At 40.4% G+C, this 26,265-nt stretch overlaps 1 protein-coding gene across 1 annotated transcript in view; it reads left to right on the forward strand.

The window, feature by feature from the left end:
• The window catches only part of zfhx3b (zinc finger homeobox 3b), a 344,746-nt gene that overhangs the window by 83,216 nt on the left and 235,265 nt on the right, over window positions 1-26,265 (forward strand). Inside the window, exon 6 of the mRNA XM_042396488.1 lies at window positions 16,994-17,102. The gene's annotated coding sequence lies outside the window, so the exon portion shown is untranslated. The remainder of the gene's footprint in view (window positions 1-16,993; window positions 17,103-26,265) is intronic.

The raw sequence follows: 26,265 nt of genomic DNA on the forward strand, positions 1-26,265 counted from the left end.
CTACAGCTCTTACGTAGCTCTTCAGGAGGAAAAAGTCCTATAAAGTATTCTCAAACAATTGAGCATAATGTTAGTTCAGGCAGGCCATGAGGTCAAGCTCAGCTGAGAAACCCAGCCTACATCAGCTGATAGCAGCTGATCTCAAAGCCAGCACACATCAGCTGATGGCTCAGCTGATTTTCTTCTATGCATTCAATTGGCAAATCTCATACAGGGCGCCTTATTTAAGCTGCTTTAGTCCGCCTACCCTTGCTGCTTCCTCTGCAAGCCACCTTGCAACCCGCCTCCACCCCAGTTCCTCCTTTACATGCTGTGTCTGACTTAATCAATGTCATTTCTGTTGTCATTGTTACCTGCTCTGTTCTGTACCCAATGGGGGGTCTTCACTGCTGCTCTCCCTGCCTAAGACTTTCCATGTACACACATGGAAGGGCAGGGAGGTCCCAGAACAGTGCCATACCGCCAAATATAACTTACTGCAGATGGCAATAAAAGTTTTCTTTGACTAAAGTGGTCCAGACTGAAATAAGTTTTTTTTTTCTCTCTTCCAACTTAATTACTGATATTTCTTTGTAATAGGTGCCTGATTTGAGGGAGATAATTAGGTGGGATATTGAAGTGGGCCTCCAGGGGGCTCAAGTCTGGTGGATCAGGAGCAAGAAGATGAGGGGAGACACCATCTTTTCAAATTATTCTGGGGGGCCAGTGCTCCCAAGCAGCTTATGCAGCTAAGGCTTGGTAATTAAATTATAATTTAACCTGCTGAGGGTGGAGTGGCAGGACTGGACCAGACTGGGGGTGGAATGGCACTGGCAGGATTTACACTTAATGAAATAATAAAGCAACACCAGCAAGGTATCTGGCAGTGAAGAAACAGACACACCGCCACTTGGCTCAGTGTTTATCCACTCTTCAGGGTTGGGGGAAGGTTCAAAGCTAACGAGTGGCTCTCACTTCATCTCTTGCTATGTTCTGTTGTTGAGTGCAAGTTAGTGTAGTGGGTGGCTCTGGATTTCCTTTTTATAGTTTTATTTTTTTCATAGATATTTACAGTACAGTATATGTTTGTTTGTGTGTGGTTTTGCTTAGATTGCCTACATTGTTGCCTCCTCAAATTCAATAAATGATTCGTGATAAAGATATTATATAATGTGTATAGGAAAGATGTATACAGTGTACCACAGTTAATACTGTATATAGCTGTTAATCTTGAATTCTGTCCAATAACAAATCTTTATATAGACATAAATACAGAAAAGCAGTCAAAGATTACATGTATTTGTTTTCTTTGGTTTGTGCTGATGACTGTATTATTCTATATTTACTTTGCTGCATTTTGCTAAGGGGTTATGTTTCTTGGTTTGCATGCTAATTATCTGTTGATTAATTAAAGTCTCTCCACAAGGAACCTTAAAGTGCATGTAATTAAAAACTCACAAAGTATAGTATATCCACAAAACAGCTGACTTTCAAACTTAAATAAGCAGTAACTCATGTTGAGAACATCATTGGTTCAAAATAAATTGATGTGTTGACTGGTTTGTATTGCACACAGGTCATTGCATTTTAAAAAAAAAAAAGGATTTTCCTAATATTTTAAAATTTTACCTAGTGTCTATATCTTCTTTCTATATGAATTACAGGTCAGATAAGTATATCCCCCCCAGTATCCTGATTCTCACCATACTGGGATTATATACAGGCAGAATGTAACTCACTCACAATCAGTAAGTCAGCTTGATATATTAATGTATATCCATCGTGTTTTACAGGAACACAAGGAGAAGCCAAAAAAAGAATTAAACAGCAAGAACGTGAGTGAGAGTGAAACAGACAAAAAGATTTAAAGGGGGATGATGTGAGGAGAAATATGGAATCCACCTTCCTCCATCTCTGCAGCTGCTAAGATGGATGCCTCACAGTGGAGGGAAGAACCATGCAGTGTTCCTATAGCTCTGCATTGCCGCAAGCTCATTACAACCCTCCCCTCCAAAATCACTCCCACCCCCACCTGCCCCACTCTCACCACTCACCCGAGCCTAAATCTGCCCCCACCCCAGCCTCAGCCCCAGATCCAGCCCCAGCCAGCATGACAGACAGGCCCAGTTAACAGTCCCTGTAAGCGGGGAAAGAAAGCCGAGCAGAGAGGTAAAATGACTGGACCGCAAATGACAGGTGTAGTTAAAATAGTGAGGCGCAGAAAGGCTTGAGGACAGAGAGCTGGGGCGGCACTGTAATAAGCAGGATGAAGGAGCTCAAGCATTGCCTGAGTTTTCCTCTCTCTTCCACTAACATCCTTCCTCAGGCAAACAAAGGGAAAATAAGAGAAAGTAAACTTTTTCCTTCAGACACTTCCTCTCTTCATTCATTTTTTTTCCCTCTCATGTCAGTCCTGCCTTGCACCGCTTCTTTTAAGAAAAGCTAATGAAGCATTATTGACATAATGCAGGATATTTACAATATTTAAGAGTTTTAATAACATGCTGTGTGGCAAGGCTGCTTGAATTGTAAATGGGCAAGAGGAGGCCATTTTGTTTGGCCCCCTTTGGACTCATTTAGATGGACACAGGAGGGATTTGCCTCCACTGCTGATCTGCATCTATTTTCTATGCCTTTCATCCATTTTCTATGTTGCCTTTTTTTTATCACCACCTCTCCATCAGATCCCGTCCAGCCTCATGTTTAAAATAATCAGTTTTTTGCAGCATCTCCATGCTGGGCAGGGAGAGACAGGGGGGTTGAAGAGTGAATAGATTGAAAGTGTGTAAACGCCAGTCAGAAAGCGAGGAGACTCTACTGTTGTTTGACCAGGAAAGGACATTGTCTGTCCATCATTTCACACCATCCTGTAACTAAGACTCTCTGTTTGTGTTTTTTCTTAACCATTTAGGTTGATTTCAAAGTGCAAAAATTAAAAATAAAAATCTTTAATATGGTCAAAATGTTAATCAAAGTCAAATGTTATTGACAGTATAGCTGCCACAGCTAGAGACTAGACTTCATTAAAGAAAATGTGTTGTTTAGTCTGTCTGAAAATTCAGGGGATCACCAAGGGGACCTTTCATATCTATAGAAAATTTCAACCCAAGAAAAATGACAGCATTAGTAATTTCAGCAAATGCCCCAAAACAGCACATGTTTATGTTCAAGTGACAAAGCCTGATAGTGGCCTTAGGATTTCTGACTCTTGTCCGTCAGAAACAAAGGAGGACGTTGGACGTTTTTATAGAGCCAAAGTCCGCAGAGGGAGGTCAGATGTTTGGATGGGTCAATAAATCCTCAGACTGTTTCCTTCCAACAGTCAATGTTTCTTGTAACCATGAAAAAGATTGTAACCACATGGTTATTATTGTAACCATGACAATGAAAGTCCACTAACCTTAACAAAGTGTAATCTCACCCCAACTCAGCCCTAATGTTAACAAAGTATTTATTTTAACCCAAACTATGACATTTCCCTAACCAAGTTGTGTTTGTGCTTAACCATAGCTATGTAAGATAAACCGTTTTTATTTTAGCAGCAGTGATTTGTTTTTGAAGGCACAGACAAATTGTCTTGCTGTTCTGGACGTCAGATGAAAAAAATTCTTCTGTCCTTTCAGAAGACCAGTTAAAAACAATGCATTTTGTCGTATAATTTAGAGGACTTGTTTCAAATTTCGCAGCAATCCATCCAGTTATTGTTGAGACATTTCACTCTAAAGCAAAAATCCATCTGCTGGAGGAAAAGTCAGGGGATCACCGAAGTCATCAGGGTACATCATCTTGGAACCATGAATATCTGTACAAAAAATTGTGCCAATCTGTCCAGTAGCTGTCAAGCTATTTCACTTGAACCTGCTGGTAGCGCCACAGGAAAAGTCATAGGATCACCAACGTTATTAGAATTTATCCTCTAGAGACCTTGAATATCTGCAGCAAATTCTACAGCAATCCATACAGTTACCTACATTTGAATGATTTGTTACTTTATGGTTTTCCCCTCTATAGGTGCAGTCTTTGTCTGATCAAACTCCTTTTTTCCCCGTTTGAAATGATTGTGTCTCCCTCCTCTTCCTCCTCCTGCTTTCCCTCCTTAACTCTGATTCCACTGCCTATCTGATTGGTATTAACAGGATTATCAATGCTGCTGCCATAATTAGAAGTAATGCATCACAATTACTGATATAGATCAAGAGGATTAAACTTCATAATGTGGAGCTTGCTTCCAGGCAATAAATCTCATGCATTTTGATCATATGGTCTTTGTTGATATCTACATGTCAGTATTTATAAAGCACTCTGCCACTATTTCCACAAGACTTATAATTACTGACAATTGTTGGCTCTCAACCTTCCTTAAGCCTCCCAGATTCTGTACAATGAATGAACGAGTATTCTGTCATGGCCTGCAAGCTGACTCCAAGTTGAGGTGAAGCCAGACTCTTAATTATTGTATAATATTTGGGGTGTTTAATACTGTAGTTCATCTTTATCTAGCTGTAAATTTAGATGAGTTTGACGGTCCAGAAAGTGCCCCAAAACGACCTAGGCTTAAATTGAAGTGACAGAAGCCCTCTAGTGGCCGTAGTAGTTAACAAAACAAAACATTACACTTAAAAGCGGGAAACCGCTGTCCGTTTCATGTTTCCAACCGCAAGTCAAAATTGGTTTTCATAAACCATGACCACGATCGCCCCATAACCTTAACCTAGTGGTCATTATTGTAACCAAGTCAACGAAGGTCCCCTAACCTTAACAAAGCAGTTATTTCAACTCAAACCACGATTTTTCCTTAACCTTTACTAAGTACTTATTGTGACCCACATCATGATCTTTCCCTAAATCTAACCAAAACCTAACCATAGCCTTGTCGTATCATATAAAATGTATTTGCTGGAGTACATGAAACAAGAAACATATTTTGTCGTTCGGGATTTGTTGATTTAGAGTGGAGTGACAGAGATGGGAGAAAGAGTAGGGTTATTGTTTGACATCAACTCCCAATGTCAAACAATAACATATATCATACAGACAGATCATATAGACCCACTGAGCTATAGACTGCTCCCAGAGTCAAAAACATAATATTATATGCTGTAACATACTCGCATGTGTTCTAGCATTCATTCTCCAGACTACATTAACCTGAATCACTGTAGGGCCTGCTGCTGCAGGAGCCCGCCATCCATGGACTCAGTATCACTGACATATACAGCAAGTGAAGAGTGTGGCCATCTGGGGGAGCTAAATTTAGCGGGTCCCTGTACGGAAGATGAACATCTGTCTTTATCAGCAGTGGTTAACTCAGTACAGGAAACCCAGCACATGTAATTCATGCAATATTTAGATGAGAGGGTCAGAGTGCTCCTGTGGGGATGGAGGCAGTCTCTGTTGCACAGACTGCATGATTGACCTGGGCCTGGTCTGTGGAGAGAGGTGCCAGCTCTGATCACTTTAAAGAACAAGACAGCACGCAGGAATGTCATGCTTTAACTCCCTCATCTGCTTATGTTGTGCCACTGACTGATAAAGCAAATAACAAAGCAAGGCATCCGAGTTTAGAGGCTAAATGATGATGTCGAGATAAGGATCAGCTGTGATTGATATTGACATGAATTTGGTGATAGTTTAATCTGCCAAAGGTGGTCAGCGTCGTCATGTTGTCAAATATTGGAGACATCCTCAGTTTTCCAGATGTCTGAAATATCACCTTCGTTGACATGGTCTGAAATTAGTGGATTAGTGGAACCTTGGATAGATTTCTATGGTTGTACTGCCAAACTTTAAATCGAGAGCGGTGTTCTATAACATACTATTACTACTAACATATTTCAGTGCTGTGGAAACAGAGAAGCTGTGAACCAGATGTGTTTGATGTAAAAGTTTGAGGTTTGTTGGTACAGATTCCTCCCTGTCTGTCTCATATCTTAAAGGATTGAATGAATAATATTCCTATGACTAAAACATTGCAGAAACACACGTGCACACTTGCACAGATTACAGTATGTAATAAAACTTTGGTGTTATTTGGCTTTCTCTAGTTTCCAGTAGCATGTGCAGCTGTTGTTGGAGAGTACAATGCAGCTCTTATTTCTTTCTTCATATGGCTGCTGAACCGCCACCTCCTCTGCCATATTAAACACTCAGTCAGTGTTCACTCAGTATTTCTTGGCAACGGACCTCTCTTTTCTTTGGGGTGTCATGCTGTAGCGTTGCTCTTACATTGCTCAAATCAAAGAGCAACAGAAGCAGTAAGAAAGAGGAAGGCTGAACAGACCCGAAGTCCTCCCAACACCCCCACCCGCACACATTCACGTGCACACATTCCCAGACACGAACATGCATTAAAAACACACAAGTACTGGCATGGATTCAGCTGAGACACACATCATAAAGCTGCAACATGAGGGCCACCTGCCTCTCTAGCTGTCTATCCATCTTCCTGTCACACTTAGAAGAGGAAGTACGTACATACAGACTAATAAGTGCTTGGTTAGCTTGTATGTGAGTACAATACTGGTATCACTTAGTGGAAAGTTTTTTAGTAACTATGTGATTGCTTAATGTGAGAAATTATTTGTTTTATTTTCAACTGAGAAGAGTCCCTTCAAATTCCATTATCTCTATCACATGTTAGACTGTACATGACAGAGAACCTGACCTTTGTTCTGACACTTATCTTTTACTGCACATATTATATAAACTTTTTTTCTCCTGGAGGGATGCAAGCTATATTTAAGAAAACCGATAAGCTGACAAAATGGCTGCAGTCATTTTTTGGAGACTATTCCAAAAAGCTCCCACAGGGGAGAGAAACTCCATCTTATTAAAGCAGTCATCCACTCACAGATACACAGTGATGATACTTGCATAATAATTTTAAACAAAAATAATAAATAACAACAAAAAAAAAATTCATTCAAGAGCTGGGCTGAGCATTTTTTCCCCTCCTTGCTAAGTGATCTGCCATTGTGTAACAACCGCTCCATTCAAAATATAACATTATTTAGAAATGAAGCCAATAACCCGTTAAGATATATGAAACTCATTTATAAAATGTTTGAGAAATTGCTGCCAGAGGGTTGTGGATTAATGTGTTCTCTTGTGCCACTGCTGAAGATTCAAAAAACGGGAGGTAAATATTTCACCATGAAACCATTTGCACACTTAAAGGGCACACACACACACACACACACACACACACACACACACACACACACATGCAATCACACAGGCTTTAAAATGACACAATATAAAAATGCTGTCCTTCACGCTCACAGCGGATGTCTGATATTTCATCCTTGTTGTTTTATTAAAGATTTAAACAAGTTTACATCTCCAACACATACAAATTAGCCAATTTTTCTGACACCCACTCTGATCTAATGGGGGAGATACGGAGAAGAGAGGATAGAGAGGTGGAAAGAGAAAGTGAGATTGTGATGGTATATTATATTTCCACATGTGAATTTAATACATTAAAAAACACATTATTTTAAATTATCAGTGCTGAGGGAGGCAGTGTTACGTTCTGTTGGGTATGACTTACAGAATACGAAGATATGTGAATTCTGTACTTCATAAAGTAACTTTGTCATTAGTATCGAGTAAATGAATATAAGAATTGTTTGTCTCAATATACTGTGTCTATGTTATAAGTCATAACAATATATAATGCTACTTTAATGTATAAGTTCAGTCTGTCTTATATTAACTGTGTTGAATAAATGGATCCCTGCTACCATCATCTTATTTTCATCCTGTAACTTTGTCGATTGACTTCTTACACCATTTTTTTATCTTCCGCATTTACTACATTTAATTTCTTTGTCTGTCGGCATCTCTCATGTCTCTGCTCCTCTGCATCCTCAAAGTCAATCGATTATCTCCAGGGCTGAGGTTCTGGCTCTCATCTGATGGGTTGGGTATCTATCCTTAGCTTTTTGACCTGGGACAACCCCCGCCTCACCCTGTGGCGTCTTCCGAACTTTGATGGCAGCATCCATATCCATGTCACCCGTCTGACACTGTCCATCCTGCATCAATAAACATTTGGGGAGGGCAGATTTTTCTAGGCTGAATAATTTATAGTGCATGATTAGAAACTCTATCCTGAGTAGAGGATCTTGTTGCTTGTATGTTTGTCTTGGATCTTTACAATAAAACATGACCCAGTCTGATTAGAATGTCCGGTGCCACAGATCTTGTTGGGTGTGTGTATTAGTGTGTGAGTGTGTGTGTGTGTCTGTCAGAGAGAGTGAGAGAGAGAAACAAGACAAGTGGATGCAGGGTTTCGCTTTGTTCAAAGTGGTGCTGAATGAGCAGACATAGTAAAGAAAATTATTCTTTATTGAGACCTTATATTCACTCATAGTATGAGTGTTTAATACTAAATTCTGTTGTCACACTGCTCAGTGCGACATGTGAGCCTTAATTATGGCTACATGAAATTTGACAGGCTCAATGAGCAGTTCTGTGTGATTTAATGAATTATAGAAAAACAGTCAGTATTTTTTTTTTCAAATGTGTCAGCGTTATGACATCACATAATAAGTGTAACTGAATGACAAATAAGAAGTGCTTGTAAGATTGTGACAGAAACCCCAAAACATTCAAATAAAGAACAGCTAATCCAATTAATTTGATATGTGAACTTACTGCAAACGGATGCTGTTTTTTGTTGAGTATGTTCTAGATGCTATTACATAGGGTTCAATAGTTTATTTAGTTTATTTCAGCAATTTATTAAAGTTGATCTCGCAGTAGCACACTTATCCATTGGGGAGAAAAACTTAAAACTATTATCTTTTTCATTTAGAATGCACATATATACAAACAATTTGTGGTTATTTTTCTTATGATCCAGACACAGTCTAAACTTTAACAGAGAAAACATGATGCATTCTTCCCATTCCAGCACCCCATCAGTTTCACAAATTACAGAGAAATACTGCATGTTCAAAATCCTAAAACCTGTCAGCTTCTCACTGTTGATGAAGCAGATGTGAGGCAAGCGTCTGGCAGGCACTGTTGTCCTTCACTGGGGCCTGCTTCTCTTTGTGTTTCAGAGGGACAGTAGAGCGAACGCATCATGAACTTCTCATCATACAGTAGCTATGAGTGTGTGTTTGGGATGGGGAGGGGGTGTTATGTTCATTAGCACAGTCAAAATGCCTGGAGGCATAAGCAGAGGAGGAGTGAGTGAAGGAGAGCGGTGAGGGAGGGGGTGGCTTGTATGGAAATTGACCAGTGTGCTGTAACTGTTCATCTGGTGTAGGCCTTTGAAGTGAGCTGTTCAACACTGCAGCCGGCCTTGTTCTTGATAATTGCCTAAATGATCTCCATGGAGCGCTGGGTTGTGTTACAACTGAACTAATCCAGGGGCAACCCGCTGATTTGACAAGAGAGCTCTTCGCTATGTCAGTCCCCCCCCCCCGCCCCCCCCCCTTCGCCCAAACAACAGCCTATCTTCCATTCTGTTTCGTCTGTTTATTAGACTAACACAGCGGGGGGTGTCATGGTAGTGATGTGGGTTCTGGAGGCGTGGGGGGTTCTGTTTGTTGTAGGGATGATGGCCACTGTGCTCCCCAAGCTTAGCCACACGCTTAACCCGCACTCCTTGACATCACACCCTACGCTCGCCCCCATTGATATGTAAATGAGCAGCAGCCCTGTTTGCAAATGAGGGAGGAATAATTAGTCAGGAGCACTTAGCAACAACAACAATAATACACGCGTCTGATCCAAGCTGAGCTGTTCTCTCTTTGTCATTTGAGCTGCTGCTGGCAATCAGACAAGGCCCCTCCACCCCCCACTGCAGCACCAGAGACACTGGTGGGTGGTGGGGCATCCACAACAAGTATAGTGTTTGGCCTTTTGGAGCCTCACCAGGGTTTAGGGAGCCAGTGGAGCATGGAGGCCAAGCAGAGCCCTAGGCCAAGAGCACAGAGTACAGAGCACAGCCTGGTTTGGAGACCTCTCTGGTATGCAGGGAGGTCAGAGCAGAGAGCGAACCGGAGAGGAAGTAATGTGGATACCCGGAGACCTGAGCTTTACAGGTCCTGGAGGAAGAAAGAGCACCGTCACACACACGTCCATGAAAAAGCTGAGGTTTAACTGGAAAAATGAAAGTTCACTTCAATTTTCAGTGAGAAAAAGTACTGCGTGTGTTTGTTTGTCAGAAAGGAAGAGAGAGAAAAAGAACACGAGTAAGAAGCAGAGAAAGTTGATAAAAACAAAATGGCCGATGGCAGATGTAGAAAAAAAATAAAAAACCCAAACAGCATCCATTTCGGGAATATGGCTCAGTATCTCGACTGGGAAAAATAGATTATTATGTCCAATTTACATACAGTGCTAGGGCTTCAAAGAGGTGGGTGTCATGTTAGTATTCCGGTGCCAGGCGTAATCAAGAGCCCCCCTCCCACTGTCCCAGGACAGGCCCAGTGGCAGGGTATCAGGTAGACTAAGGTCCCATATAGAAGCGGCCCCTATGAATTATAAATCATAGGCCACTGGAGCCACAGCCTGTGGGATACAGAGGGAGTAAGAGGGACTGTATTCCCGGAACAAAGGACAGCTATGGGAGGGGATAAGGTGGAGGGGTGGTGAAGTGGTGTCTTATAGTAAAAGTTAAAGAAGGACATACAATTTGCTGGTGTGTCACTGATGTTGTTGTCTAACATAAGTAATATCTCTGGGGTAATGATATAATGTTTTTTAGATAATAAGCAATTTAAGGAGTCCATCCAGTATATTTATAGTCTTTTTTTTTATATATGTGTGTATTGTACTGCAATAGAAACTGCTTATATTTCAGAATATTTTCTCCACCATTTTGTGTGTGCACATGTTCTACTTTATGCTTGTGTTCATGTGAAAAGACTTCTGATCCAGCTGGAGTTTTCTGGTCCTCTCCATTGGTCAGTGGGTTGTAGGCCTGGTTCAGTCAGAGGTGATTGAATAGAAATATTGTTGGGTTTTTTTTTTCCTTTTTTGGGGGTTGGTGGGGGGGGCATGCTGATGAAAGGTTGATTGATATGGTGTCAGGCGCTCTGTGATGGATTAAATTGTGTGTGCAGACGTTGTGGCCCTGGCCAGTCATGGCTGTTGCTGCCTTTTCCGTCAGCCACTGCTGCGGCAGCTTTAAGAAAATTTGATTTTCGCAGCTCAGAAACACACGGCAGCCCCTTTCTCTCCGCTGCCTGACTTCCATTTAGTTTGAGAGTGCACAAGTGATTCTTTATTGGATGAAATCTGCGCCGGATTGGATAAAGTGTTAGAGCGCTGAGCCATCTATCACTATCACCGCCCCAGCTCCAGTTTCATTTTAAAAGAAAAGAATGAAAGCAGAAAAAACAGAAAGGAAGAAGAAGAAAAACAGACAGCCATAGGATGTTGGAGATTTGAAAATTAACTGTGGCAAGGAAAAAAAAGATCTATCCTCCAACCACTAAGCCTGTTTCCTCTGTTGGAGGATACCAAGCTTTTCTCAGTAGAGATGCCTCCATGACTCACTAGTCTTTCAAGCTCTCCCATTTCTCTCCTCTCATAATATCTGCTGACCGACTCAAGCCCACACCTGTTCACACCCTGCTCCACAGATACAGTCAGTTTAACATAGTATTGGGTTATTTCTCCTTATTTGGTCCTAAACACAAGTCCGACATCTTTTGATACTACCGCAAATATGGGCAATTATTTTATTGTCAGGTCTTGAGAAGAATTTATCATGGAACAGGCAGGACACTGTTAAAGCTGGGCTGAATGTTATTTTTACTGTTGTAGCCTAAAACTGTATGACTACAGCAACATGATATACTTGACTTATAGTAGATATTGCATGACAAAACTGTAGTGTGAATTCGATTGAAGGAGCTGGTTCTTTGATGTTGCTCCTACAGCAACATTTTCAGTGTCTGGTCTCACTGTATGGACTTGAAATTTGCAATTCACCCACCTCCAATCTTTACATGCTCTCTTCTCTTCCTGTCATATTTTTCTTTCTTTTGGTATTCAGTATGTAGCTTGAGTCCATGCACATCTTCAAAAGCTACCCTACTATAAAACCGCATCCAAAACAGAGATGATCCATTCATTCTCTCCATTGTGTAATTATTTCCTGCTTTCTGCTTGCAGAAGTCAAGCTGGACCAAAGCTTTTTTTCCAGCTGAAGAAAGTGTTAATGATATTAATTCTATACACAAAAGCACTTGTTGATCATTTAAAATAGATGTTCTGTATAGGTACTTTGCATTTGCATAGCTGTGACAGAAATATATTTATTCTGGATGTGACAGACCAGTTCAAGCAAATAGGTTGTTGAACTGTGAGTTTCTTCACAGCCAAGTCACCCTGCAGCCTTCTTTCCTCACCCATAGTGTGGAAAGCGTAGGGTGACAAAGTTCCTGACCCCACAAATAGCCACCTCAGTCACCCTGACCTACATAAGTTTAGACTTACTCATCAGGCCAGCATCTCTAGTCCATCCTGGCCCAGCCAAACACATCTCAGTCTAATCCTGCGAATTAGTCAGACTTGTTTGTTTGCTCACATCTGACATTTCTCTTCCATTCATTTTTAAACACTATCCCTTATGTCCCTCTGTCTGTCCATTAGTGCTCTGCTCTATAAAGCAAATGGCCATGAATTTACCTCAGGGCGATGCAGAAGAGAGCATCGGAAGGAAGGAAGAGTAGAAAAAAGAGCTGGGGGAGAAAAGGCGGCAGAAATCGTGAAACTCCTATGTATTTCATTTTGTCTTACATAATTCATTTTGAGATGCATCTTGGATGATGTAAATCTGTTCAGAGGCACCCTCTATTCCAAGCCTTTACCCTTAAATGTCTCTGTGGTTGGAGTGTCCTGAGGCAGTTTGGACCCACCAGCCTGCCCCAGCCACAGCCTTAATAAATCATTATGGAGGCGAGCCGCTCTTATCAAGCTGGACAGAGACCTCTAATGAGCGCAGGGACCATGACTCCGCACAGCCCCAGAAATATTTTATTAAGAGAACATTTAAACACACACTATTCAGGATGTATGACCACATTGATGAGCCCCCTGTATCACATCTGCATCATAAATAGCAGGTCTGACACCGCAGTCTGTATGTGGGATCCACACATTGTGATGCAGCTAACTCCATCTTCTAGTCTGACTTGTCCACTGGCCAAAGCTGAGTGCCCTCCATGGAGCGCTTGGATTATTTTGCTGATCTCAATGGCTCCTATGGGGCCTTATGACCTTTGCTCTTATGCTCTAGTTATGATGGCCCTTCAGAGAAGAGAACATACTCACAAGTCAGATTCAGGTCGTCTCCCTGAATAATGGTCCTCCGCTTCTTTATGGCCATTGTGTGTTTTATGTATGACATTGACTAGACAGAACAACGGAAATCGACACGCTCCTGTGATGCAAAACTCAACCTGGAAACAATTCAGGATTTTGTCAAAGTATGAACATTTCCCTTTTAAAAGAAACACTGGCTCCGTTAATTTGATTATTCTTTTGAACCAAATATTATGCCAATCAAATAGATTCTCCACTTTATAGTTCAGGTTGAATTAATTGGCGAAGTCAGCTGCTGTACTGTTTGATTTAAATGAACCACACATTTAAATAGCCCGCACAGTTGTACAAGAGAAACACATTGTTTGAAAATCACCTAGCAACCTTGTTCTTTATGACAGCTTTGTCAAATGAAACAGTTTCGTGATTGACAGGATTGTAGCTTGCATTGTGTCAGCGGAGCCACTACTCTTGTACCTTTTGAAAAAAAAGTCTGTGTGCTTCTGCTCGTGTATTTTTTCCTAATGAATTAATGCAATTTAAACCAGAAGGGAAGGCATTCGAAGGTACAATGAGAAATAGAAAGAGATCATATCACAGGTTAAGGCCAGTCTCTTTGATACAGGCAGACTATCATTAAAGAAATGCTCAGGCTCTCAGCCATGAATCCACCATTCAGAAATACCTGACCTAGGATAATGGCAAGTACATTGTTAATGCATCATTTTTTTTAATAAGTTGGAAAATTGCTTAGACCACTGAACAAAGTCAGAATGAGCAAGGACTCACTGACAGTAATAATAAAAGGTAAGAAAGTCTTTCTGTTACATTCCTTTTAAGTGCCCAACATCCAAGACTGAAGAAAACTAGTAAGAAAAAAATCATTATGCGGTTGTTTCATCTGACTCTTTTCTTCCCCAGCACAGAAACACAGGGCTGATTAAAGATGACTAAAACCTAAAACCGACCAAGCTATGTACTTCTTCTCTTTCCTCCTCTCTTCAACTTTTATTTTTAATGGAATCTCGGCCCCGAGCTCGTTTACTCAGGAACAGAGGGATATAAATGTTTTAAAATTTAACCAAAAAAGAAAAAGAAAGGGAAGAAAATGGAATGGAAGGAGGAAAGGATAGGTAATATGAGAAAGATTTTAATCTCAATAATTCATAAAGCAGTCTTTCAATCCCCTTTTTCTCTCTGCTGACTGGTGTTTGATGAAGATACAGGCTTTCTCTCTGCTGGGCTCCAGCAAGGTAAATGTTGTGCGGTGTAGATAGGCCTCCGATAAGGCCAATATATGAGGCACTTACCAGGGGGAGTGGGAAACGGCATTACCCAGGCAGAACATAGGGGAGGAGAACAGAGCAGGACCGGATCAGAAACAAGGTTAGAATGGCAGCAAAGGCCCTAAGGGAAGCCAGGCAAGACAACAACTCAGACTGCACACTGATTGTAGCACCTAGGGTCTCAGGGTCAGTGAAGGGGTGGGACATACTTAAAGCCCTGAGAAGGTGTGTTTGCTTGTGTGATAGTGGGGGCATGTATAGAAATTAATTTGGCACTTATTAAAAAAACAAAATGACACTGGCTTTGTTGTAAAGACATTGCATTTCACTTGCATGATGCATGTTTTCTTCTGAAACACGACCTGCTGAATGTAAGTGTCAGGAATGTTTCATGTTTCATTATTTCGGTGATGTGTAGTTTCCCATATGGAGGTATCTCTTGCAGCTATCTCTTTCAGTCATTACTGCCTTTCTGCACAGGAAAGATCTTGTATATTTAATATATTTTGTGCACAAATGGTGTGATTTTTTTTTTCTCCCAGAATTCACAGTAAAATATATGGTGTTTTGTAAAAGTATGGAAAAAAACGGACAGGCTGAGAGTGTAGAGAGAGAGAGAAAGATGAGGATGAAGGAAGAGGGCTTTGCTGCTCTGAGGTACAGCCCTCTGATCTCCTTTTAAGTTGTGGCCCAGCATGCTCAGCAACATAGCCAGTCAAACCTACAGCCCCCCAGGGTTCAAGCTCTGCTCAAAGGGTTCTCCTCTCTGAGCCTCCTCTGCGTAACCGCCAGGCCATGGCTCCTTTCCACCCCAGTGATCACACACACACACTCCCCGACCAGGACTCGCATGTTGGACACTGTGTTTGAGGAAGCGTTCTGTGATAATGCCCCAGTATTGATCAGCTATCTGTGATGATAGCTGTTGGGAAAGCGACCTGAATTCAATCTGGAATGATTGTTAATAGTGGATGCTGGATGGATGGCTCAGCCTGCGGTCTGCCATAGTGGGGGTGAGGGTGCTGGGGTCCAGGGTTCACCAAAGGTGAGGGGCCCTCCTTCCCATCTGTAGTCCTGGGAGTCAAGTTCAGCCAGAGGGTCTATGGGGGACTGGAGGTCTGGACACCATGTCCATCTGGATCAATCTGCATGTGGCCAGCTGACTGAGACAGCCGCTCCTGGTTAGTGACAGGAGATGATGGCTGAAGGGGACGGTTGATTTGGGAAATGTGATTTTTCTAAGCAGTAGAGAACTGAACTGCTGGCCTTTATATTTGGTTAATGCAATGCAAATTGATTTTCAACATCACCATCACTGCTTATATCTCACTGGTTTCATGTTTATTTGACTTACAGTATGTATGTAATGGAAGGATGCGGTCAATATAAAAATTATTTTATTAAAAAAAAAAGAAAATGAGGCTAAAATAAAGTGACATTAAACCTTTAGCTTGGCAACTCAAGTGCACACTTTAAAAAGCACATTTGAATATAAATGTCTTTTTTTTCCTTTTCTTTTTTTTTTTTTTTTTTTTTTTTTTACAATTTTTCTAAGGGTTGCTGACAATTGTTTTGTTTGCCAGTAGCTTGTGTTGCATTTGTGAGTGTGTGTGTGTGTGTGTGTATAAGGCATTCATGAGATTAGTGTGAACCTTGTCCTCCCTGAAGGTGCAGAGGCCAGGCACACTGCCGCCGCTCATATGCATCTCTTTTATTGTCTATTGTGTGTAATCACAGTCCTCCCGCTTCTCAGTGCTAGACTTTTGACCCCTTTTATTTTGCTGTCCATTTTCAGCTGCCCCGCAACCTAACAGGCATTAGACTACTGAACAGATGTGCAGGGGGCAGTCAGTGAATGCTAATGAGGGCTTCTGAAACACCAAATCATTTTTTTATAGTCTGGATGACAAAATAAGAAAAAGTAGTATAAGGCATGCTGAGCCCCACTTTTAGCGAAATGATGGATTTATAAATTTAAAAAAAGAAGCTTTATTATAGGTGAAATTCCGAAGTCATTGTCTGAGTCATAGGCCGTGTGTCTGTCTGTGTCACTGTGTGCACATGTCTGTGTGTGTGTGTGTGTGTGTGTGTGTGTGTGTGTGTGTCCCTAACATGCAAGCGCGTGCATGTGTGTGTTGTGGCCGTTCGTGCGTTTGACTATGTGTATCCCCAGGCTAGACAAAGCATGCTACTCCTTGGCAGTTCCCCCCTGTCACTGCAGAGGCCTCAGTGTGTGAGTGCTAGTGTGTGATCAATCTCACGTGGACCAGTCATGGTGTCAGGGGCAGCAGTGGATCTGACTCTCTCTCTCTCTCTCTCTCTCTCTCTCTCTCATTCTCTCTCTCTCTCTTCTCTTCTCTCCTCGTCTCCCATTCCTCTTCCTCTTCTCTCTCGCTCCTCTCCATCCATCCTTTTTTTCTTTGACTGTGGGACAGTAGGAGTTGCCGGGTCAGGAGCAAGCCTATAGAGCGCCCATCTTTCTAGAGGATAATTAATGCATGCCAAGCTGGAGGGCTGATCCCGCCACCGGATTGCTCCAAACAGGTACCTGTGCCTTCTTTTTTTCTGTGGAGATGCCCTGCTCTGTTTCACTTTGTCAACTGAGCTTTGCTGACTGATTGATTTGCTGACCAACACTCATGCTTTCACTTTTTCACACTCTCTCCCTCCCTCCCTCCCTCTCCCTCCCTCTCTCACTCACTCTCTCTCTCTCACACACACACACACAGACACACACATGTGTGCACACTGTACACAAGGCGGTACTCACGTGCACGCACAGCCATTACTGAGTAACTTTTAATAGTGTTTGCTGGGGTGAGAATAGCTCGGTTTCCCTCTTGATCTACATCGTGTGGGTTTACAGGTTTACAGGTGTAGAGTTAGAGAGACACGTTTTATGCTCTGAGGTGGCAAATGTCATTTTTTGAAGTTGAAGTGGGTTGTCTTTACTGCTCTGGGCTACTAGGTGCTTCTACACCTCTGATCGCCTCTGATCGACTTTCTCAAAGGTTACAGCTTTTCTCTTTTCTGTGATTTTGTGTATTTGATGTGTTATTCCTCGCTGAGATAAAACCAAAATATGTGAAAAACTGTGATGATTCTGAAGCAGTTAAATCTGTTTGACTGCTTTGCAACATTTTTTATGTTTTACCCTGAAGTGGTTTCTGAAATGTTACACTTTTATAAATAACATATTCATAAATATATGTTGAGATTTTATATGTTCTTAAAGGCAGTAATAGTGAAATTGCAACAAATTCTCATGACAATTTATTTATTGTCTTTTATGATATTAGTGATACATTACATATAGTCACGATTCATCAGTCAATATAGGGACAGACAGGATAGTTTTTTATATAATATTTGGTTTATCATGTGTAATATAATCATATTTACCACCAGTTTAAGAGACTTTCATCATATTCACCTAACTTCATGGAAAAAATAAAAAAACTGATGTACTATTGAAGCCTGTTTTTGTTACTAAGTTATTACAAAGTTACTTCATTCTTTTTTCCTTTTAGTTTTTCTTTGGCCATTAGTTGGAATTGACAGACTGGATCAACTTTCAGAGTCCTGTAGGCATGTAGGCAAGCAGCTCCTTCACAGATTTGAGGAAAGAGGAAAAGGTGTTTCCTGTAAATGTCACTCTCATTTTTAGATGAAGAGATATTTTTCCAAAGGGTCAGCACAAGAATTCATGGTAGGCGCTGCCCTGGGAGCTTTGGAAAGGGGGTTAATTTGGAGAGAATGTGACAGTTATACAGAAATCTTAACCCCTTTTCTGCTCAAACACCCACCTTTCAAATGCGTTTTAACTGTCATCATGTATACTGTTGTATTGCAACATAACATAAATTGGTTAGCATAACATTTATTAGATGAGGGTAGGTGACCCATTTAGAAGTTGTTCTAAACTTAATTTACACGTACATATCCACCAGTCCAAAAGGTTAATGGCTGACAAATTAACCCCTGCAGCATTATCTTACAAATGGCCTGCAGCATATGATAACCTATAATCAATATCACCAATTACGTGTCAGACAGAGGCTATTGGCCATGACCTGTCTCTCATGAAGAGACTTTCTGAGGAAACAGGATCTCTTCCACTATGCAGATGCAGGATCTCTCCCATTCTGATGTCATTATAGACACCTGGGACCACCTATCATCCACTGACTGCATCTATTTATCTGCGTCTGTTGCTTCCTCTGCATTTTTTTTTCTTCTTCTCTTTTTTTCCCTTCATTTTTGTATTTTCTGCTCTTCCATCCTTATCTGTCCCCCTTTCTATGTTTTTCCTCTTCCTCTCTGTTTCCCTTTTTTTTACATCAATCTGGTCTGACTTCAGTTTTAAGCTATGTAAAAAAAACAATTAAAAGTTTAGGTGTGCCTTCTGTATAGAGTATATCAATTTCTAATCTGTCACTGCAGTTGCTGCATATTTTCTTATGGTATGACAATCTATCTCTAGCTTAAACTTCAGGGAAAGATTACATTGTTCTCCCTCATCAAAATACCTGACACATAATATGTCACTTGTTTCAAATTAAATTGTTATAACCCTTGCTGTAATCCCTAATTTTTTTCAATTGTTGCAGTAATTTCTATCATTAATATTTCAGATATATATGTGTAGTAAAAATCTAATTACACAAATTACTTGAGTGGTGAGAGTCAGAGGAGCTGCTTGTACAGTATTTTTATCTTTTCTGAAATAACATGACTTTGAACAAGCTGTAAACTTGACATCTCATGTTCAAATCTGAATACTGTCTGATACAAAACTCAACTTCCTGTTAAAACAAACCTGAGTTTTTCTTTTCATTAGTGCAGCAGCATCTTGCAAGTGATGTCAGAGACCATCTAACAAAAGTCCTGTTTTCTGAACAGAACATTTCACAACTCTAAGTGTTACATTGCAATGACATAATTAATGGGCAATGAATGAATGAATGGGAAAAAAAAGAAACATATAGTTAAACTTTTAACTGGTTTGTAAGTGGTTTTTGAATATAATCACCTTGGTGTTGGATCCCTGCAGACTCTTTTACTAACACCAGGCATTGTTTAAGCTTTCTAAAGTCTTCATTTTGTCGAGCTACATCTTCACCACTGTAATTGCAAAAACAATAACTGTGTTAATGACAAAAAAGGTCATGTGTAGCTGAAGGTTTTAATGTCTTGGACAAACGAAAATCTTGTCATTAAGGCCCTCAGCATGCAGCTTCCGTTTTAATAGTGTAACTTTTCATCTTGAAAAGAATTGTAGGTCAATGACTCTTTTATTCAGTCAGTACTCAAACAATTTAAAAGGCACGTTTTTTTTGTTTTTTTTTAAAAAAGGCAAATTTCAATTCAGGCACATATGAGCCATTCATCTATATTTATGAAATGCGCGACAAGGTTTCTTTCCTCTTGTAAAGAATGTGAGATTGAAGGGCAAATTAAATTCTGTGTTACTGCGTTAGTTCTTAAAATTCATACTGACGCAATTATTTTTATTTCTGTAAGGTGTTTACTACTGACATGAATATCAGTTTTAACTAGAAATCATCAGTGGTAATTATAGTAATTAATAACTAATTATTTAAATAATAATAATAATAATAATAATAATAATAATAATAATAATAATAATAATAATACAGGCATTGTATTTTTAAGTGAAATATTCAAGGCTCTCGTAGAGGCATCCAGACAGCAGACAGCGCTGGTCTGTGGATGGTCACTGGCTGCAGAGACCTTGAACTTCACCGGAGCTGGTTGGGGGTTCAAATGCTGGGTGGGGGGCTGGGTGGGGGGGCTGAGAGCCATATGCCTGCATGTGACTGCTGTGACACCCATCGCAAAACACTGACGCTCACCGACTCTTATGGTGAGGACAAATACCTACTGTAGCTCTCTGGCTCCTGGATATTTTTTCTGAAGAAAGATGAGTTTATTTTAGTTTTTGTTCATTTTATAACAGAAAAGACTAGACAATTCGCCATTTCAGTTTGTACCCTGCATGTCACTGTCTGCGGGGTTAAAGCAGTAATGTGATGGTAAAAACAGAAACCTGCGTCTGGTGATATTCACAAAGAAACCGAGAGTAACGTTTGAAAATTTAAAATGATTAATTTTTTTCAGGAAAACATATTACTTAAAAGGCCTTTCTATTAGCTATAACTTGGCCAGTCTGCAGATGCTTTCAGCTGTTTAGGCCTATAAAATATTCAGCCGACAAAAGGCTATAAGTGATATGTAGCGCACAAATCAAAAGGGGGGTCAGTTTAGGGTGGGTTTGTACTCTAACTGTTTCTGCTGTCCAGACCTGCTCCGCATGTAGACCCATCTCATCTTTGCCCTTCATGGGCAGGATGGCACAGACAGTTTACTGTAACCAATATAAATAGAAACTTTCAGGCATTTAATTATTTCTTTTGCTCTTTTCTAAATGTCGTGGTGGTGGCTCTGTTGCTTTCATCCTCTTTTTTCCCCCCAAACACAGACTATTTAGTTTCACAAATGTTAATTGATTAATGATCAAACATGCTCGAGAGTAGATACATTTACATCCTGCATCGACGTTTCGGGTTTCTATTTTTGTTTCACATCAATTTTTGGCTATGTAAGACTACAGGCCCGATCCTCTGTATAATATGTCAGTTCTTGCAGTAACTATGATGTCATGTTTGAAATCCCTTTGGTCTTTGAATGAAGAGAGGTAGCTCTTAATAATGAGCGCTAAATAAACATTATTATTTCTCTCTTCTGAGGCAAGAGAGGGAAGTTGAGACTAGGGTGAGGGATAAATAAATGATGTTAAGAGTTGAAACTTGAAAACAAACTCGCATAGATAAAACATCTGATTGTGACAGCTCCCAATCAGACGTGTTTGCCAGTTTAGTGCCAACAAAATATCCTGCGCAATAGTCATTTACACGTAAGTAGAAATTCAAAAACGTATTTATTTTGTGTATTTTAAAGAGAGCAGGTTGGTTTGGAGAAACAGCAGGCCTATACCTTACATTATACTGAGCTGGCACTGCATGATAATGTCTTTGAAAACGTTTAGGTGCATAATTTATCATTAAAAAAATCATATAATTAGTTTCAGGTGATTTAAAATGCGTTGCTTCCGTTTGGCTTTTCAATAATTTATAATAGCATATTTATGAAAAACAAATCTTATGGATTTTTTTTTTATTCAAATACAGATTAAAATGTTTTAACATTTGAGCTTTATTCTTACAAATAAAAATGTGCAGGCCCACACCGTGTTGCTTCTATAAGGCTGGGCCTAATTGTTGTATTCATGCTAACAAGTGTCCTATTAGAATATAATGAATATTAAATAGACGGAATAAACTTGTCAGTTTCAATTGGATCACTCGCCAAATTCCTCAACAGTTGGCCCGCGAGGCAATTAATACAAGCTATTACCCCGCGATAAAGCCTAATTAGCCCCGATTAGTTGAAAAAGGGGGAGGAGGTGGTGGCGCTAATTGAAAGATCCTTCAGAAAAGGAGGTTGTGTGTTGTACACACGGGGTCCTTATAAGCAGCTCTCAGTGGTAAATACCATTCACATTCAAATGAGAGTGACAAACTTTGGCACAGAAACAAGCACACGTCCGCCTCCCGGCCTTCCAGGCTGTCTTTAAAAAAAAAAAAAAAAAAAAAAAGAAAAGAAAAAAAAAGCGCTCCGCCTTTTGTTAACCTGACACGTGTTTAGAGGAGCGTGATTTGGGTAATTCTGCAGGAGGATGGCACAGTGCCCGAAAGCTTGGGAGAGACACCCCAACACGAAAACAGGCAAGAATTAAATTGTTATCCAATATATATATATATATTTTAAAACAGTCTTTTATCCGATATTAAAATATGCCCACAAATACGCACACGCGCACAGGCAACTCGCACACACGAGCAAACAAAAGCCCAGAACAAGAATAATCTCCTTGAAATAAAGAGGGGGAGTGTGTGTATGTGTGTGTGAAAAGAATGGACTTTAAATGCATTTAAGCTACAGTGTAGAGAGCAGAGCCTTGCACCTGTCTCCCTCTCGCTGGAGATTTGCACCCCTCCTGCTCCCGGCATTGAGGAGTCGCTCTGTGTGTGTGTGTGTGTGTGTGTGTGTGTGTGTGTGTGTGTGTGTGTGTGTGACTGGCCATGCATGTCATATTTTCGACACACACACACACACGCAAACGACGCCTTTCCTGCGGCATTTGTCTCTTTCTTGTGCACTGCAGTGAATATGTGACCTAAATAAGCATTTTACTGTCTGTTCTGCCTTTTAGACTTCTCATAAGAATAATCTGTAATTTTGCACGTTTTGTTGTATCCCCCCCCCCCCTCCCTCCCCTTCCTCCTCCATCTCCATGATGTTGTCTACTTTGATGAGTGTAATATTAACATGATAAGGAGATGTCAATGAAAAGCTCTCTATACCTGACTGAGCAGACGGCTCTGTGATATACTGGGTCTAATGTAATATTAATGCATGCAGGGCTTGTTTCTTATCAGGAAAGATCTCTCCAAAATTGTCCTCCACAGGGACCCACTTAGAATGAAGCACACATAATAGAAATGATCACTCTTTTTTAGCCTGCACCTGAAAGATATCACTCCACTTAATACAGTAAGTGACACGGATTTGAAAAAGCCTAGTCCATTTAGGCCTTTAGCATATACATTTTGTTGTGTGAGCATATTTTGAAGTTAAATTTTAAAAAAGCTCATTTCCATCTTCTACGAAACAGCATTTGTGATGAAAAAATAATACCTGCCTAACATGCAATAGTAAAAATATACAATCAATCAATTATTTTTTCATATTTTTATCTATGATTTTGGTAGCTCTTTGGACTGAACACACTGCTAAGTGAAAAGAAAATTAATTAAGGAAAATCTAAATGCAGCCACAAAGAAAACTCATGAAATTATTTTAACATTTAAATGTGACAAATCCTAAATCACAGATATATAAATATATATATATTTTTAACATAATATTTGGCTTTTACCTCTATTGCTGCAATTAATTTGAAATTAATCAGAAATGTTTTGGGGTCCAAAAGAGGCTTTTATTTACTATCATTTGCCTATATTTATATATCTACACATTTATTCATATTTAAAATATTAAAGGTCATCTAAATATCACAAGGGAAAAATAAACAGGAATTATTTTATGGCCTGAATATTAAATTAAAATTTGACTTCCGTGCAGGGCAGTTGAGATGTATTTAAATGAATAACGTTGTCAGTTGGAGGTATTGATTGAGGGATTTTGAAGGTGTAAGTAAAATGGAGTGTTGATGCGTCTGCTCTGGGCTCTGCCCTGTGAACAGAGAGGAACCGAGGATAATGAGGCATAATGCTGCCTGAGACAGGACCTCCTGCCGAATAAATCCCAAATTATACCACAAACCAAGTGAACATTCTCCTGGGGGCCACAAGGTCAAGTCCACGACCCCTGACCCCAGAGAGTCTGGGTCTGGAGAGGAGGTGAGGCAGGAGACTGAACATGGCTGCTGCTGCTGATGATGATGATGGAGAGGAGTGGGAAGTGCCTGGGACCTGGTTGTTGTCTGTCTCTGCAGCCTGCTGTCCTCAACCCTGCTCCTCCCTGCTTGATTTTAGCCAACACTCCATCTATTATTTAGCAGACTTATTAAAAGTTATTTCAGAGCCATCAGGTCCTGCCAGATGACCTGAGAAAGGGGGCCTCCCGAGTGGCCAGACAGGCTGGAAAATCCAAATGGACACAGTGGAACTGCTAAAACACACAGGCTCAAAACAAACAGAAAACACTGTCTGCATTATTAAGAGGTGCATTCACTATAGTAGAAATAAGAGCTCTTCAATATTTCACAAGCACAATCTCAAATATAGATGAATTTTTAATTAAAGCCAACTTTTGCAGTATATGTAAGAGAAGACTAAAAAAAAAAGAACATTTCAGCCAAGTACTAAAATAAGAAAATGATCTCACAAGTAAAACATCTTTCAGTGTATTATATAAGAAAATTAGTCATAGTTATAATTAGTCATAAAAATCATGTAAACAAACACTAACAAATACATTCACATTGTTCAACCTAAATAAAGCAGAAATCAGCCATGATTCTGGAAATTTGAACAAAAATATTTTAATAATATAATACAGTGTATTATTTTAATTTTAAATTCTAAAAATGTATGTTGCTAAAGAAATGATCAGTCTCTGTCAAAATATTGATAAATTCTTATCTGAGTGTTTAAATACTAAATACAATCCATAAAATCTAAGAGAAGCACAGTTTTTCTTTTTAATCCTTTTTGAACAGTATTCGAATTTCATAACCAATAAAAAGCAGCACTCAATTCAAATATATTGGCTTGTCCTCCGCAGAGTGACTTAACCTATGTCTTGACCAAGCTCTTGTCTTGGTCTATGCATAGTTTTGAATATTCATATCTTTGTTGAAGAAGCGTGACATAACCTTTTCCCCCTTAATGTGATATGTGCACATACACTTCCCAGCTGTGTCCAGAGAGGGCTGGGCTATCGCGGGGAGTTGGGGGGGGTGAAAGGCGTATAGTGCAGGAGCTGGCCGAGGCGGAAAGGTCAGGGGAGGCAGGAGACAGGCGGGCTGGCCGACTGCTAAAGCTTTGAACCTAACAGATGGTGAAGGTTAGGTGACGTCCCCTCGCCTGGCCTTTCCCCAGTAATTGAGGATAATTTGAGCACCAAAGAGAGGAGGCCTGTCCACTGTCAGGCCCAGAGAGGAGAGACGAGGTTAATATGAAAATGATTTTGCATTACGGCTGGCTTTGTGAGGCTGGCCGCAATCCTAATCCTGGCCTGAGGCAGCAGGAATGAAGAAGTGTCACCCTGGGTCCAGGCGCCACGCCACGCACATGAATACATCTCCAACCGATGGCCCTGTGCCCCCCATTAACCAGCACTCTGCCAGGACCGATTACACACTCCCACTCAGGAGCCAGGCAGGCTTTGGGGGCATTTTAGGGAGGCTTGGGAGTGAACTGACATCACCCCTTATCCCATAAGAACAAAAGAGGTGCAGAAAAGCCATATGATATCAATGGGGATTTTTCACCTCTCCTCACAGCTACTGTAGCTGACTACATCAACCCCTCTTTGCATCTAAACATGGATCTGGATCACTTTTTGTAAGAGTAAAATTTTATAAATACTTTCAACAACAAAAAAAAACTGTGCAAATGATGTGAAATTTCATAGCCAGTGGGGTCATTAATTTGTCCTTCCTCTCTGGTACATTTTTTGGAGAAACACTGCATTTGTAAAATGACTAGATTGACTGGACTTCCCCACAGCTCGGGCCTGTCAAGTTGTAACTGTGGGACCAATTCTGTCCAGAAAGTTGCCTCTTTGGTGTGATAAAGTCATTTACAACTATTGATCTAATAGTCAAACTGGGCATGTTAACCTGAAGAGCCTTGGAGGGAGTTTCTGGGAAAATGGAGGTGCCCTAGGGACCCTCTCATAAGCTCAAGCAAGACACAATAGACAGAGATGTAATTTAAAGTGTTAGCAGTGGCCCGAGTCCTCTTATAAGTCAGTATGGTGCTGCAGTCCTGCCAGAGCTTCCTGGATCTATTATATTAATAAAAGTTTCATAGCAGACACCGTGGTTGCTTTTGTTGGCATTAAATACTATATATGGTTGATTAAAACTTTTCAC

The sequence above is a fragment of the Thunnus maccoyii genome, chromosome 1 (genome assembly GCF_910596095.1).
Source record: "Thunnus maccoyii chromosome 1, fThuMac1.1, whole genome shotgun sequence".
In the NCBI taxonomy this organism is placed as follows: Eukaryota; Metazoa; Chordata; class Actinopteri; order Scombriformes; family Scombridae; genus Thunnus; species Thunnus maccoyii.